A 17,943-nucleotide genomic window follows, 5' to 3' on the forward strand; every position below is an offset into this window, starting at 1 on the left:
ATATCTTTATTTTTGTTTTTATATGGTGCTGATAATCAAACCCAGTGCCTCACACATGCTAGGCTAGCATGCTACCACTTGAGCCACATCCCCAGCCCCGAGAGAGAAAATTTTTAAATATTTTTTTTTTTTTTTTTTTTTTTTTTTTTTTTTTTAGTTTTGGTGGTCACAACATCTTTTTTTTTTAATTTTATTTTTATTGGTATGAGGATCGAACCCAGCACCCTGCACATGGCAGGCAAACGCACTACTGCTTGAGCCACATCCTCAGCCCCTATTGCTCAGTTTTGTTTTAGTTCTAGGTTTAGGGTTAGCGCTAGTTATATGATTAGCGTTAGGGTTAGGGCTAGTGTTTGTGTTAGACTTAGGCTTAGGGTTGGGTTAAGATTTGGAGTTAGGGTTAGATCTAGAGTTAGGGCTAGGTCTAAGGATAGGGCAAGGGTTATGGCTAGGTTTAGGGTTATGGTAAATGATAGGGATAGAACTAGGGATAAGGCTAGGGTGAGAGTTAGAGTTAGTCTTAAGGCTAGGGATATGGTTAGTTTTAGAGATAGGGTGAATTAAGGGCACAGATTAGAACTAGGGTTAGTGTTCAGCTTAGGTCTAGCACTAGGGCTAGGTTTAGGGTTAAGTTTAGAGTAAGGGATGTGTTATAGCTAGATTTAGAGACAGAGTGGAGGTTAGAATTAGGGTTAGGGCTAGGGTTAGGGTTAGGGTTATGATTAAGGCTAGGTTTAGGGCTAGGATGAGGGCTAGAGTTTGTTGTAGGCTTAGGTCTAGAATTAGGGCTAGGAATAATGTCAGGTCTAGTGTGACAGTTAGGAGTAGATTTAGGATTAGGTCTATGTCTTAGTCTAGTGTAAGGGTTACGTTTAGAGTAAGGGTCAGTTTTAGAGCTAGGGGTATTTTTAGATTCAGGGTCAGGGTTACGGTTTGTATTAGGTTAAGATTTAGGGATAGGGCTCAAATGAACATTAGTGTTAGAGTTAGGTTTAGGGTAATGGATAGGGTTAGGTTTAGGGTTCAGGGTAGGTTTAGGGTAATGGAGAGATTTAAGGTTTGTGATAGGGTTAGGTTTAGGCCTAGAGTTAGCATAAGGAATATGGTTATCATAAGGGTAATGTATAGGGTTAGGGTTAGGGTTAGGGTTAGGTTTAGGGATAGGGTTAGGGTTATTGTTAGGGATAAGGCTAGGGTTATTGTTAGGGATAAGGCTAGGGTTATGTTTAGGCCAAAGCTTAGGCTTTGAGCTATGCTTAGATCTAAGGTGAGGGTTAGGCTTAGGGTTAGGGTTAGGTTTAGGGTTAGGGTTATGCTTACGGTAGGTTTAGGCCTTGGATTAGGTCTAGGTTTTGTGTTAGGTTTAGGTCTAGGGTTAGTGCTATGGGTAATGTAAGATCTAGGGTTCTAATTAGGACTAGTTTTAGGGTTAGGGTTATGGCTAGGTCTAGTGATATGTTTAGATTTTGGTTTAGGATCAGTTTTAGAGCTAAGTTTAGTGTTAATGTCAGGGTCAGTGTTCAGATTAGAGTTAGGGTGAAAGCCAGAATGAGGAGTAGGGTTAGGTCTAGGGGTCGTGTTATTGTTTGGTTTAGGTTAATGGTTATTGTTAGGGCTAGGACTAAGTTTTTGTTTAGGTGTAGGGCTAGAGTTATTGCTAGATATAGGATTAGGTTTAGGTCTGGGGTAGTGTTTGGGTTAGGTTTATGTAAAAGTTTACTGGTAGGGATAGTTTCAGGGTTCTGTTTAGGATTTGGGTCAGGTTCAGACCTATAACTAGTGTTATGGTCAGAATAAGGGTGGAGGTTAGGGTTAGGTTTAGAGCTAGAATGAGAGCTAGGGTTTGGACTAGTAATAGGGTTAGTGTTTGATTAGGCTAAGGATAAAATTAGGACTAGGGTTAGCATTATGGACAGGGTTTGGCTTAGGATGAGGGATAGGATTAGAGCTAGGCTTACAGCTAGTTTTAGGGTTAGGTTTAGGGCTAGGGTTAGGGTTAGGTTTAGGGTTAAATCTAGTTTTAGGACTCAGATTAGGGTTATTTTTGTTTTGGGGTTAGGGCAAGGGTTAGAACTATGGCTAATGTAAGAACTAGGGTTATTATTAGGGTTAGTTTTAGGGTTATGATTTGGGCTAGGAATGGTGTTAGCATTAGCTTTATGGTTAGGTTGATATTAGAGCTAGGGTTAGTGTTTGAATATGAGTCAGGGTAAAGGTTAGTTTTAGTCCTAGGACTCAAACTTGAGCTAGGTTATGGCTAATTGTAGGGTTAGGGTTTGGTTTAGGTTAGGTTTAGGTTAGGGTAATGGCTCATTGTTGTTTTAGGGCTAGGGCTAGGGTTAGGGTTAGTTTTAGGATTAGTGATAGTGTTCAGCTAGTGGTAGGGGAGGTTTAGGCTTAAGGTTAGGGTTAGATTTAGAGTTATGGTTAGATCTAGGGTTAGAGCTAAGGTTAGGGCTAGTGTTAGTGTTATGGTAACAGACAGGTTTAGAAATAGAACTAGGGCTAGGGTAAGAGTTAGAGTTATTCTTAGGGCTAGAGTTAGGGGTTTGCTTAGGGTTAGGGCTAAATAATGGCTAGATTAGTGCTAGGTTTAGTGTTAGGGTTAGGCCCATGGTTAGGGCTAGAATTAGGGTTAGTGTTAGTGTTAGGGTTATGGTTAGTTTTAGGGGAAGGGATGAGGTTATGGCTAGGTTCAGGACTAGGGCGAGGGTTAAAATTAGGGATAGGAATAGGGTGAGTGTTTGGGTTAGGATTAAGGCTGGGTTTAAGGCTAGGATGAGCGCTAGGATTTGTGTTAGGGTTAGAGCTAGGATTAGGGCTAGGGCTAATGTCAGGTTTAGGGTTATGATTAGGAATAGTGTTAACTTTAGGTTTATGACTGGGTCTATTGGAAAGTTAGGTTTAGGGTATAGGTCAGGTTTAGAGCTAGGTGTATTATTATGGTCAGAGTCCGGTTTAGGATTTGGTTTAGGATAAGGTTTAGGGTTAGGGCTCAAATTAGCATTAATGTTAGGGTTAAAGAAATGGAGAGTGTTAGGTTTAGGGTTCAGATTAGGTTTAGAGTAATAGATAGGGTTAGTGTTAGTGATAGGATTAGGGTTAGGCCTAGGGTTTGCATTTGGGTTATGCTTAAGTTTAGGGTAAAGGATATGGTTAGTGGTAGTGTTAGGGCTTGTGTTAGTGTTTGGATTTAGGCTAGGTTTAAAGGTAGGCCTAGGGTTAGTGTTAGTGTTAAGTTTAGCTAAAGTGTTAGGGTTTGAGCTAGGATTAGGGCTAGGGTGAGGGTCAGGGCTACAGTTAGGGTTAGGGTTAGTGTTATGGCTTGGGTTAGCATTAGGGTTAGGGTTATGTTTAAGGTAATGGATAGAGTTTGTGCTAGGATTTGTGCTATAGTTACAGTTAGGATTAGGGCTACATTTAGGGTTAAGTTTATGGTTAGGGCTAGGGTTATGTTTAGGTTAAGAGTTAGAATTTGAATAGGGTTAGGGCCAGGGCCAGTGTTAAGGTTAAGGTTAGTGCTAGGGATAGTTTTAGGGTTATTCTTAGGTCTATGTTTAGGGCTAGGATTAGGGCTAGGTTGTGTGTGAGGTTTAGGGCTAGTGTTAGGTGTTTGGGTAATGCAAGAGCTAGGGTTATGGTTATGGGTAGCTTTAGGGTTTGTCTAGTGTTAGGGTTAGTTTTTTGGTTAGGATAAGGTTTAGAGCTAAGGTTTGTGTTAGGGTAAGTGTCTAGGGTTAAGTCTAGGGTTACAGTTAGGGATAGATTTAGGGTTATGTTTATGGTTAGGTCTATTGTAAGGGTTAAATTTAGGGTAAGGGTCAAGTTCAGAGCTAGATGTATTATTAGGGTCAGGGTATGGCTTATGGTTTGGTTTAGGTTAAGGTTTAGGTTTAGGGCTTTAATTAGTGATAAGATTAGAGTTAGGGTTAGGGTAATGAATAGGCTTAGAATTAGGGTTCAGGTTAGTTTTAGGGTAATGGATAGGTTTAGGGATTATGATAGGGTTAGGGTTAAGCCTAGGGTTATCATTAGGGTTAGGATTATTATTAGAGTAATGAATAGGATTAGAGCTGGTGTTAGGGCTAGGGTTATGTTTAGGATTAGGGCTAGGATTAGGGTAGTGGATAGAATTAGAGCTATGGTTAGGGCTATGGTTAAGGTCAGGATTAAGGCTAAGGTTAGGTTAGGTTTTGGGATAGGGCTAGGGTTATGTTTCGGGTAAAGGTTAGGCTTTGAGCTAGGGTTAGGTCTAAGGGGAGGGTTAGGGTTAGGGTTAGGGCTAGGATTAGTTTAGTGTTACACTTAGGGCTACGTTTAGGCCTAGGATTAGGGATAGGTTTTGTGTTATTTTAGGCCTAGGGTTAGTGCCATGGGTAATTAAGTGTTAGGGTTATGATTAGGGCTAGTTTTAGGGTTATGGTTATGGCTAGGTGTAGTGTTAGCATTAGGTTTTGAGTTAGGGTGAGCTTTGGAGCTAGGTTTATGTTAGGGTCAGGGTCACATGTTCAGGTTAGAGTTAGTGTTGGGGTTAGTGCCCAAATTAGGACTAGGGTTAGGTCTAGGGGTAGGATTAGTGTTTGGGTTATGTTAAGGGTGATTATTAGGGCTAGGGCAAGGATGTTATTCAAGTCTAGGGCTAGACTTATGGCTAGGTTTAGGATTAGGTTTAGGTCTAGGACTAGTGTTAGGTTTAGGTATAGGTATAGGATTACTGATAGGGATAATGTTAGGGTTTGGGTTCAGGTTAGGGTAAGGTTTAGACCTTTGGTTACTGTTAGGCTCAGTATAAGTTTCAGGGTTAGGATTAGGGTTTGGGTTATGGTTAGAACTAGAATGAGGTTAGGGCAAGGGTTAGGGTTTGGCTAATGGCTAGGGTTAGTGTTAGGGTTAAATCTAGGATTAGTGCTTGGATTAGGGCCAGTTTTGGAGTTAGTGTTATGGCTACATCAAGTATTAGGCTTAGGGATAGTGTTAGCATGATGTTTAGAGCTAGAGTTAGTGTTAGGGTCAGGGTCAGTGTTCAGGTTAGAGTTAGGGTTAGGGTTAAAGCCAGAATTATCAGTAGGGTTAGGTCTAGGTGTAGGGTTAGTGTTTGTGTTAGGTTAAGGTTTATCTATAGGGCTAGGGCTAGGTTTTTGTTTAGATCTAGGGATAGAAATACGGCTGAATTTAGGATTAGGTTTAGGTCTATGGCTAGTGTTAGGGTTCAGTATAGGGTTAGGGTCAGGTTTAGACCTATGGTTACCATTAGGGTCAGAATAAGTGTCAGTTTTGAGTTATGGTTAGAGCTAGAATGAGGGCTAGTGTTAGGACTAGTTATAGGGTTAGGGTCTGGGTTAGGCTAAAGATTAGGGTTAGTACTAGGGTTAGCATTAGGGTTAGGGTTGGCTTAGGGTAAGGAATAGGGTTAGACCTAGAGTTACAGCTACCTTTAGGGTAGGGTTAGGGCTAGTGTTAGGATTAGGTTTAGGGTTAAAGCTAGGGTTAGTTTCAGATTAGGGCTAGGTTTTGGTTAGAGTTAGGGCTAGGTTTAGAATTACGGCCAATGTTTGCAGTAGAGTTATGATTTGGGCTAGTTATAAGATTGGGGTTAGGACTAGGTCTAGTGTTAGTGTTAGGTTTAATGTTAGACTGCTGTTTAGAGTTAGTATTAGGGTCAAAATTAAGGTCAAGGGTAGTTTTAGGGTTAGGCTTTGGACTTGAATTAGGGCTAGGGTTAGGGCTAGGTGTAGGGTTAGGTTTTGGTTTAGGTTAAGCTTTAAAGTTAGGGCTATGGCTCGGTTTTGTTTTAGGGCTAGGGCTATGGTTAGGGCTAGTTTTAAGATTAGTGTTAGGTTTAGGACTAGTGTTAGGGTTAGGTTTAGTCTTAGGTTTAGAGTTAGATTTAGAGTTGGGATTATATCTAGGGTTAGGTCTAGGCCTAAGGATATGGCTAGCATTAGTTGTAGGTTTATAGCTAGGATTAGAGTCTTAACCCTAAACCTTAATGTAAACCAAATGCTAACCCTGACCCAGACTGTGACCTTAATAATAACCCTAGCTCTAAAGCTGACCTTTAATCTAAATCTAACCCTTACACTAGACCTAGCCATAACCTAACCCTAAAACTATCCTTAACCATAACCCTAGACCTGATATTAGCCCTAGCCTGAGTCCTAGCCCTAATCCTATCAGAAAACCTACCCCTCACCCTAGTCCTAACCTAGCTATAACCCCACCCATTCCCCTAAACTTAAGCCTAATCCCAGTGCTAACCCTAACCCTAGCCCAACCCCTAGGCTTAACCCTAACATTAACCCTAGTCCTAAAATCCTAGCCCTAATTTAGCCCTAACCCTAACCCTCACCCTAAGTCTACTTCTAAGAATAACTCTAATTCTCACCCTAGACGTATCCCTAGTTCTAACCATATTCCTTACCATAACCATAACCCAAGCCCCAACCCTAGATCAAACATAACTCTAAATCTAACCCTAACCCTAAGCCTAAACTTCACTCTAACACTAGCCCTAACCCTGATGCTAATCCAAAATCTAGCCTTAACCCTAGCCCTAGCCCTAGCCCTAAAACAAAACTGAGCCATAGCCCTAACCATAACCCTTAACCTAAACAAAAACCTAACCCTACACCTAGCACTAACTTTAGCCCTAATTCAGGTCCTAGACCTAGCCATAAACCTAACCCTAAAACTATTCCTAACCAAACCATAGACCTGACGTTTGCCCTAGCTGTAATCCTAACCCTAACCTTAACACAAACCATGCCCTAACCCTAACCATAACCCTAATCCTAGCCCTAATCCTATCCATAAACCTAGCCCTAAACTTAGCTCTAACCCTATCAATTACCCTAAAAGAGCCCTAATTCTAATGCTAACCCTAGGCCTAAATCTAACCCTATGCCTAACCGTAACCCTGACCATTATGCTAAACCTAACCTGAACCATAAACCTAAACCTATCATCACCTTAACACAAACCCTAATGCTAATTTGAGCCCTAACCCTAAACCCTAACCTGAACAAAACCCTAAACATGACCCTAACCTTAATAATACCCCTAGCTCTAAATGTGACCCTTACACTAAATCTAACCTTTACACTAAACATAGCCATAAACCTAACCCTAAAACTACCCCTAACCATAAGCCTAGAACTGACATTTGCCCTAACACTAATCCTAGCCCTAACCAAATCAAAAACCCTAGAACTCATCCTAGCCCTTAACCTAGCCTTAATCATAACTCTATGAAACCTAGCCCTAACCCTAATTCTAACCTTTGTTCTAGTTCTAAACCTAGCTCTAACCTCATTATTTACACTATACCTAACCCTAAGCCGCAAACTAACCCTAGGCCTAAACATAAACATAAACCTATTCCTATTCTTAGCCCTAATTAAGCCCTATACCTAACCAAACCGTAAGCCTAGCCCTAAGACTAACTCTCACTCTCGCCCTATCCCTATCCCTAGATCTAACCATATTTTTACCATAACCCTAATCCTAGCTATAAACCTACAACTATAAACCTACAACTAATGCTAGCCATATCCTTAGGCCTAGACCTAACCCTAGATATAATCCCAACTCTAAATCTAACTCTAAACCTAAGACTAAAACTAACCCTAACACTAGTCCTAAACCTAACACTAATCTTAAAACTAGCCCTAACCATAGCCCTAGCCCTAATAGCTATATTTAGGATTAGCTTTAGGTCTTGGTCTAGTGTTAGGCTTAGGTATAAGTATAGGTTTGCCAGTAGGTCTAGTGTTAGGGTTTAGTTTAGGTTTAGGTTCAGGTTTAGACCTAAGGTTACTGTTAGGGTCAGATGAGGTTCAGGGTTAGGTTTAGGGGTAGAATGAGGGCTAGGGTTAAGACTAGTAATATGGTTAGAGTTGAAGTTAGGCTAAGGATTAGGGTTAGGACTAGGATTAGCATTTGGTTTAGGGTTTGGCTTAGAGTAAGGGATAGGTTTACAGCTAGGGTTAGGGCTAGGGATAGGATTAGGGTTAGGGCTAGTGTTAGGGTTAAGATTAGGGTTAAAGCTAGGTTTAGGGCTTGTATCCAGGGTAGTATTTGTGTTAGGGTTAATGCTAGGGTTAGAGCAATGACTAACGTACAAACTAGGTTTATGATTAAGGCTAGTTTTAGGATTACAGTTAAGGCTAGGTCTAGTGTTAGGATTAATTTAAGGTTAGGGTGATGATTAGAGCTAGGACTAGTGTTAGGGTCAGTGTCAGGGTCAGGGTAATTTTTAGAGTTAGGATTAGGTCTAGGTGTAAGGTTTGGGTTTGGTTTAGGTTAAGGGTTTGGGTTAGGGATATGGCTTGGTTTTCTTTTATGGCTAGGTCCAGGGCTAAGGCAAGTTTTAGGATTAGCATGATGGTTAGAGGTAGTGTTAGAGTTTGGTTTGGCTTATGATTACAGTTAAATTTAGAGTTAGGTTTAGATTTTGAGTTAGATTTAGATCTAGATTTAGGACTAGAGCTAAGGATAGAACTAGGGATAGGGATAGGGCAAGAGTTACAGTTAGTCTTAGTGCTAGGGTTAGGCTTAGCATAGAATTAAATTAGGGCTAGGATTAGCTCCAGGCTTAGTGTTAGTATTACACCTAAGGTTAGGGCGAGGGTTAGGGTTAGGTTTAGGGTTATGGTTAGGTTCATGGTAAGGGATGGGATTATAGGTAGGTTTAGGGCTAGGGTGAGGGTTAGAATTAGGGTTAGGTCTTGGGTTAGGATTAAGGCTAGCTTTAGGGCTAATTTCAGGTCTAGGGTTACAGTTAAAGATAATTTAAGTTTAGGTTTATGGCTACGCCTGTGTAAGTGTTAGGTTTATTTTAGGGTCAGGTTTAGAGCTAAGGGTATTATTAGGGTCATGGTCACGATTAGTGTTTTGGATAGGTTAAGGTTTAAAGTTAGGATTCAAATTAGCATTAAGATTAGGATCAGCATAATGATAGGGTTAGGTTTAGGTTTCAGGTTAGACTTAGGGTAATGGATAGGGTGAAGATTAGGGATAGGGTTAGGTTTAGGCCTAGGGTTAGCATTAAGGTTATGGTTATGGTTAGGGTAATAGATAGGGTTAGAGCTAGGGTTACAGCTAGGTTTATGGTTACAATTAATGATAGGTTTAGGGTTAGGTTTAGGGTTAAAGCTAGGGTTAGGGCTCGAAATAGGGCTAGGATTTGGGTTAAGTTGGGGCTAAGGTTAGAGTTACAGCTAATGTAAGTACTAGGGTTATGATTAGGCTAATTTTAGTGTTGGGGTTAAGACTAGGTCTAGTGTTAGGTTTAGGTTTAGGGTTAGGGTGATGTTTAGACCTAGGGTTAGTGTTAAGGTCAGAGTCAAGGTCAGGGTTAGTATTAAGGTTCAGCTTAAGACACATTATTGCTAGGGTTAGGGCTAGGTGTAGGACTAGGGCTTGGTTTATGTTAAGAATTAGGGTTAGGTCTATGGCTCAGTTTTGTTTTAGAGCTAGGGCTAGGGTTAGGGCTAGTTTTAGGATTAGCCTTAGAGTTAGGGCTAGGGTTAGGTTTAGGTTTAGGCTTATTGTTAGGGTTAGATTTAGAGTTAGGATTAGATCTAGGGTTACGGCCAGGGATATGAATAGGGCTAGGATTAGACCTATGGTTCGGGCTAGGATTAGGCTTCCAGTAAAATATAGGGTTAGAACTAGAGTTAGGGCTAGGGTGAGAGTTAGAGTTAGTCTTTGGGCTAGGGCTAGGGTTAGGGTTAGGGATAGGGGTAAATTAGGGCTAAGATTAGGGCTAGGGTTAGTGTTAGGGTTTGGCCTAGGGTTAGGGTTAGGGTTATAATTAAGGCTATGTTTAGGGCTAGGATAAGGACTAGGATTTGTGCTAGGGTTAGGGCTAGGATTATGGCTAGGGCTAAAGTCAGGACTAGGGTTATGGTTACAGATAGTTTTAGGGTTAGGTTTATGGCTAAGTCTAGTGTAAGTGTTAGGTATTGGGTAATATTCAGGTTTAGAGGTAGGGGAATTATTAATGTCAGAGTCAGTGTTGGGCTTTGTTTTAGGTTTGAGTTTAGGGTTAGGGCTCGAATTAGCATTAGGGTTAGCATTAGGGTAATGAGAAGGTTATGTTTAGGGTTCAGGTTAGGTTTAGGATAATTGACAGGTTTCTGGATAGTGATAGGGTTAGGGTTAGGCCTAGGGTTAGCATTAGGGTAAAGCTAATGTCTAGGATAATGGATACAGTTAGAGTTAAGGTTAGGGCTAGGGTTATGGTTAGGATTAGGTCTTGAGTTAGGATTAGGGTGAGGGTTAGATCTAGGGTTAGAGTTATGGTTAAGTTTAGCGTAAGTGTTAGGTTCTGAGCTATGGTTAGGCTAGGCTGGGAGTTATCTTCAGGGTTAGATCTAGGAATAGGATTACCATAGGTTTTGGGTTAGAGTTAGGGTTAGGGTTAGACCTAGGATTAGTGGTAGGGTCAGTATAAGGGTCAAGGTTGGGGTTAGTTTTTGGGATAGGGTTTGAGCTAGAATGAGAGCTAAAGTTAGGGCTATTAATAGGGTTAGGGTTTTGGCTAGTCTAAGGATTATGGATAGGTCTAGGGTTACCCTTAGATTTAGGGTTTTGCTTAGGGTAAGGGATTGCTTTAGAGCTAGGGTTAGGGCTATGGTTAGGGTTAGATTTAGGGTTAAATCTAGTTAAAAGCTCAGATTATGGCTAGTTTTTGTGTTAGGGTTAGGGCTAGGATTAGGGCAATGGCTAATGTAAGAACTAGGGTTAAAATTAGGTTAGTTTTAGTGTTATGCTTAGGTTTAGTGTTAGGGTTAGGTTTAAGTTTAGGGTGATATTTATAGCTAGAGTTTGTGTTAGGATAAGAGTCAGGTCAGAGTTTATTTTAGGGTTGGAATAGGACTTGAATTATTGTTAGGGTTATTCTTAGCATTTGGTTTAAAGTGAGGATGGTATTTAGAGCTAGGTTGAGTATTAGGATATGAGTCAGGGTCAGTGTTAGGTTTATATTTAGTGTTAGAACTCGATTTAGGGCTAGAGAGAGGTCTAGGTTTAGTGTTAGGTTTTGATTTAAGTTAATGTTTATGGTTAGGGCTATTGCTTGGTTTTGGTTTAGTCCTAGAGTTAGGTTTAGGGCTAGAGTAAGTGTTAAGCTTAGTCTTAGGGTTAGGGTTAGATTTGGAGTTAGAGCTAGATCTAGGGTTAGGGCTGGGACTAAGGATATGGCAAGGGTTAGGGTTAAGGATAGGGTTAAGGTAAGGGATAGGGTTAGAACTAGGGATACGTATAGGGAGAGAGTTAAAGTGAGTCTTAGGGCTAGGGTTAGTGTTAGGGTTAGAGATAGGGCTAAATTAGTGCTAGGATTAGGACTAGGTTTATTGTTTGGCTTAAGTCTAGTGTTAGGGTTAGGGTTAGGGTTAAGTTTAGGGTAAGAGATGGGATTATAGCTAGGTATAGAGGTAGGGTGAGGATTTGAATTAGGGTTAGGGTTAGAGTTATGATTAAATCTAGGTTTAGGGCTAGGATGAGGGCTAGGGTTTGTTTTAGGGTTAGGGTTAGGGCTAGGGCTAATTTCAGGTCCAGAATTATGGTTAAAGATAGTTTTAGGGTTAGGATTATGGCTACGTCTAGTGTAAGGTTAAGGATTAGGGTTATGGTCAAATTTAGAGCTAGGGGTTTTATTAGGGTCAAGTTCAGGATTAGGGTCAAGATTAGGTTTAGGGTTTGGGATAGATTAAGGTTTAAAGTTAGGGCTTGAATTAGTGTTAGTGTTAGGGTTAAGGTAATGATAGGGTTAGGTTTAGGTTAAGATTAGGTTCAGGGTAATCGATTGGGTTAAGATTAGGGATAGGTGGGGATCCAACATGGCGGTGGGCACAGAGAGATCAAGTCTGACCTCTTCAGCTACGTGGGCATAGGGAGTCGTAAACCGTCTAAATGCTGTTTGCTCAGGATCACTAGGCAATGCTGAGCTGACGTGGATCTGGGGTGAACAGTCTGGGCCTCTCAGAACACACACTGAGCCATGATCAGCTGAATTCAAGCTCCCATTCGCCTGCTTCTCGCAGACAGACTGCTGTGACTCAGCACTAAACGATCCTGCTGAAACAACTGGTCGGCCCTTCTGAACCTATGGAGGTCAATGCCAACCGAGCCTTCATAGGCAGTGACCACAGGATTGAAACGGGGCTTGGGAGAGCCAGTCAGGACCCACCCATTGCATTGGTCACCTGGCAAAGGGAACGAACTGTAGCCATTTGCATGGGATATCACCATGGCAGAGAACTGACATCACCAGAATGCGGCAGAGGAGATAACTTCATTGAAACCAGCAGCGACAGGTGTGTAACCCCCTAGCCTTCCCTCTCCACACAGCGGGGAAACCTTAAGGGCCCCTCCCAGCTCTCCTGTAAGGGCCCCTCCCAGCTCTCCCATGAGCGTGATAGCCAGACCGAGGGAATCAGGAGTGGCACACGACCCGTGGCACGGAACTCCCAGCTACTGCTCCCACCAGTGCTGACAACTGAGGTCTCTTGCACCAGCTACCGGGGGCATGGCTACTGGAGGGCAAGCAAAATTCACTGAGGGTTCTCAGTCCCAAGCTCTACAAACTTAGGGTCTGAGGGAATGGCAAACAGGGAGAGTGTGCCCAGTCATTCATGAAAACAGGGCTCCTGGAAGCAGCAGACCTGGCTTGTAGCAAGTATTGTGGTGAGCATCACTGGTGAGTGGGGCCTGGCTTGAGGAAAAGTGGGGAAGTGACTAGACACAAGAGAAGGACCTAGGCACTCAGGATTGGAGACATACCCAGTCTGGGAGGAGGAGCTGCTGCACAGTGATTGGTTCCCAAGTATTGAGAGGAGAAGCTTGGCCCAGAGGGCACAGCTCCACCTACTGGAAGAGAAGTTAATCAAACTCTAAGACTGCATTTATAATTTTTTTTTAATTTGGGTTTTTTTTTTTAATTTTCATTTTTTTTTGCTGTTCTTTAAATTTTTTAATTTTTTTATTTTTTTAATTTTAATTTTTATTTTTTTATTATTTTTTTAATTTTTTTTCTTTCTTTATTTTCTATTTTTTTTCTTTTGTCTTTTCATTCCTTTTCAATTTCCTTATTCACCCTTCCATGAATTCTACCTGCTTACTCTCATTCTCTTTAGTGACTTCTTCCCTTCCCTTCTAATACCTTTCCTCCCAAGCATCAAATAAATTCATAGGAGTAAACAGTAACTCAGCAGTCAAACAGAACAAGATGTAACATGAGCAGCATGAAAAAGCAAGGAATAAAAGGAGTACAAACAATGCAGGACAGCCTAAATATTCAGGAGGACCTAGAGGCATCAGAAAAATGGTCAAATAAAGAACTCAAGGAATACCTTAGACAGATGGAATGGAATCTTAAAGAGGACATGAGACAGCAAATTCAAACAGTGAAAGAACACATTGAAAATGAATTACATAAACAGATAAAAGAAGAAATTAAGCATCTTTATCAGGAGATAGAGATTATAAAAAATCAAACAATAATTCTAGAAATGAAGGAAACTATAAACCAAATTAAAAACTCAAATGAGAGTATCACTAACAGAGTGGAGCAAGTAGAAGCCAGAACGTCAGATAATGAAGACAAAATATATCATCTTGAAAAGAGTCTAGCCAACTCAGAAAGGCTGGGAAAAAATCACGAGAAAAACATCCAAGAGATATGGGATAACATAAAAAAAACAAACTTAAGAGTCATCGGGATAGAGGAAGGTATAGAGGTTCAAACCAAGGGAATGAGCAACCTGCTGAATGAAATAATTATAGAAAACTTCCAGAAATAAAAACGGAAACGGATATACAAATTGTAGATGCATACAGGACACCGAGCATACAAAATCACAGTAGACCAACGCCAAGACACATTGTTATGAAGATATCCAATATACAGAACAAAGAGAAAATATTAAAAGCTACAAGAGAAAGGAGGCAGATTACATTCAGGGGTAAACCAATAAGGTTAACAACGGATTTTTCATCACAGACGCTGAAAGCGAGAAGATCCTGGAACAACGTATTTCAAACACTGAAAGACAATGGATGCCAACCAAGAATTTTGTATCCAGCAAAATTAAGCTTCAGGTACGACAATGAAATAAAAATCTTTCATGATAAACAAAAGTTAAAAGAATTTGCAGCCAGAAAACCAGCATTGAAAAGCATCTTGAGCAAAACACTACACGAGGAAGAAATGAAAAACAATAACCAAAACCATCAGTGGGAAGTGCTTCAGTAAACACAGAGGGCAGGGGGAAAGCTAATCATGGAGAAACAAACTAAATTTTAAAAAAAGATAAACAATCAAATATGGCTGGAAGTACGAACCATATATCAATAGTAACTCTAAATGTTAATGGCTTAAATTCTCCAATAAAGCTACATAGGCTGGTAACATGGATTAAAAAAAAACAAATCCAACAATATGCTGCCCCAGGAGACACATCTGATTGGAAAAGACATACACAGGCTGAAGGTGAAAGGTTGGGAAAAAATATACCACGCACACGGTCCTCGTAAGCAAGCAGGGGTGGCCATCCTCATATCGATTAAAATCGACTTCAAGACTAAGTTAATCAAAAGGGATAAGGAAGGACATTATATACTGTTAAAAGGAACCATTCACCAACAAGACATAACAATTATCAATATTTATGCACCAAATAATGGTTCTGCAACGTACATAAAACAAATTCTCCTCAAGTTCAAGAATCAAATAGACCACAACACAATAATTATGGGTGACTACAACACACCTCTCTCACCATTGGACAGATCCTCCAAACAAAAGTTGAATAAAGAAACTATAGAACTCAATATCACAATCAATGACCTAGACTTAACTGACATATATAGAATATATCAACCATCATCAAGTGGATATACTTTTTTCTCAGCCACACATGGATCCTTCTCAAAAATAGACCATATATTATGCCATAGGGCAACCCTCAGTAAATATAAAGGGGTGGAGATAATACCACGCATTTTATCTGATCATAATGGATTGAAACTGGAAATCAATGATAAAAGAAGGAAGGAAAAATCCTACATCACATGGAAAATGAACAATATGTTACTGAATGATCAATGGGTTACAGAAGACATAAAGGAGGAAATCAAAAAATTCTTAGAGATAAATGAAAATACAGACACAACATATCGGAATCTATGGGACACAATGAAAGCAGTTTTAAGAGAGAAATTCATTGCCTGGAGGTCATTCCTGAAAAAAAGAAAAAAACAACAAATAAATGAACTCACACTTCATCTCAAAGCCCTAAAAAGGAGGAGAAAAACAACAGCAAATGTAGCAGAAGGCAAGAAATAATTAAAATCAGACCGGAAATCAACGAAATGGAAACAAAAGAAACTATTAAAAAAATTGACAAAACTAAAAGTTGGTTCTTCGAAAAAATAAATAAGATCAACAGACCCTTAGCCATGCTAACGAAGAGAAGAAGAGAGAGAACTCAAATTACTAACATACGGGATGAAAAAAGCAACATCACAACAGATACTACAGAAATACAGAAGATAATTAGGAATTATTTTGAAACCTATATTCCAGTAAAATAGAAGATAGTGAAGACATTGATAAATTTCTTAAGTCATATGATTTGCCCAGACTGAGTCAGGAGGATACACACAATTTGAACAGACCTATATCAATGGATGAAATAGAAGAAGCAATCAAAAGACTACCAACCAAGAAAAGCCCAGGACTGGATGGGTATCCAGAGGAGTTTTACAAAACCTTTAAAAAAGAATTAATACCAATACTTTTCAAGTTATTTCAGGAAATAGAAAAAGAGGGAGCTCTTCCAAATTCATTCTATGAGGCCAACATCACCCTGATTCCAAAATCAGACAAAGACACCTCAAAGAAAGAAAACTACAGACCAATATCTCTAATGAACCTAGATGCAAAAATCCTCAATAAAATTCTGGCGAATCAGATACAAAAACACATCAAAAAATTGTGCACCATGATCAAGTAGGATTCATCCCTGGGATGCAAGGATGGTTCAATATACGGAAATCAATAAATGTTATTCACCACATCAATAGACTTAAAGATAAGAACCATATGATCATCTCGATAGACGCAGAAAAAGCATTCGACAAAGTACAGCATCCCTTCATGTTCCAAACATTAGAAAAACTAGGGATAACAGGAACTTACCTCAACATTGTAAAAGCTATCTATGCTAAGCCTCAGGCTAGCATCATTCTGAATGGAGAAAAATGGAACGCATTCCCTCTAAAATCTGGAACAAGACAGGGATGCCCTCTATCACCACTTCTATTCAATATAGTTCTCGAAACACTGGCCAGAGCAGTTAGACAGACGAAAGGAATTAAAGGCATAAAAATAGGAAAGGAAGAACTTAAATTATCACTATTTGCAGAAGACATGATTCTATACCTGGAAGACCCAAAAGGGTCTACAAAAAAACTACTAGAACTGATAAATGAATTCAGCAAAGTGGCAGGATATAAAATCAACACGCATAAATCAAAGGCATTTCTGTATATCAGCGACAAAACTTCTGAAATGGAAATGAGGAAAAACACTCCATTCACAATATCCTCAAAAAAAAAAAATAAAATACTTGGGAATCAACCTAACAAAAGAGGTGAAAGATTTATACAATGAAAACTACAGAACCCTAAAGAGAGAAATAGAAGAAGATCTTAGAAGTTGGAAAAATATACCCTGTTCATGGATAGGCAGAACTAACATCATCAGAATGGCGATATTACCCAAAGTTCTCTATAGGTTTAATGCAATGCCAATCAAAATCCCAACGGCATTTCTTGTAGAAATAGATAAAGCAATCATGAAATTCATATGGAATCGCTTCTCGGCCTTTTGGCTAAGATCAAGTGTAGTATCTGTTCTTATCAGTTTAATATCTGATACGTCCTCTTTCCGAGGACAATATATTAAATGGGAACTTAGTGAAGATCTTAAAATTTTTGACAGAGAAAAGAAAAAGAAGGAAGGGGAAGAGGAGGGGAAAATCAGGTCCTATACACAGGACTGGCAGTCAATGACATTAGTTTTCTCAAAATTGAACTAGAAACTAAAGTTTGATGAAGGAACACTACACACAATTCTATGCCCAGCCCAACTATCAGCCCAGCGTGAATTTAAAATAAAGACGAGAAAAACTGGAAAAAAAAAAGAAATTCATATGGAAAAATAAAAGACCCAGAATAGCAAAAGCAACTCTAAGCAGGAAGTGTGAATCAGAGGGTATAGCGATACCAGATTTCAAACTATATTACAGAGCAATAGTAACAAAAACAGCATGGTACTGGTACCAAAACAGGTGGGTGGACCAATGGTACAGAACAGAGGACACAGAGACTAATCCACAAAGTTACAACTATCTTATATTTGATAAAGGGGCTAAAAGTATGCAATGGAGGAAGTATAGCATCTTCAACAAATGGTGCTGGGAAAACTAGAAATCCATATGCAACAAAATGAAACTGAATCCCCTCCTCTCGCCATGCACAAAAGTTAACTCAAAATGGATCACGGAGCTTGATATCAAATCAGAGTCAATGCGTCTGATAGAAGAAAAAGTTGGCTCCGATCTACATATTGTGGGGTCGGGCTCCAATTCCTTAATGGGACCCCCATAGCACAAGAGTTAATAACAAGAATCAACAAATGGGACTTACTTAAACTAAAGTGTTTTTTCTCAGCGAGAGAAACAATAAGAGAGGTAAATAGGGAGCCTACATCCTGGGAACAAATTTTTACTTCTCACACTTCAGATAGAGCCCTAATATCCAGAGCATACAAAGAACTCAAAAAAATTAAACAATAAGATAACAAATAACCCAATCAACAAATGGGTCAAGGACCTGAACAGACACTTCTCAGAGGAGGACATACAATCAATCCAC

At 39.8% G+C, this 17,943-nt stretch overlaps 1 pseudogene; it reads left to right on the plus strand.

The window, feature by feature from the left end:
* Positions 1-16,878: 16,878 nt before the first annotated feature.
* Positions 16,879-17,003, plus strand: LOC124081793 (U2 spliceosomal RNA; annotated as a pseudogene).
* The last annotated feature ends 940 nt before the right edge of the window (positions 17,004-17,943 follow it).

This window comes from Marmota monax, unplaced genomic scaffold (assembly GCF_021218885.2).
Source record: "Marmota monax isolate L192 unplaced genomic scaffold, Marmota_monax_Labrador192_F-V1.1 WCK01_AAM20220418_F8-fsc00358, whole genome shotgun sequence".
Lineage (NCBI taxonomy): Eukaryota > Metazoa > Chordata > Mammalia > Rodentia > Sciuridae > Marmota > Marmota monax.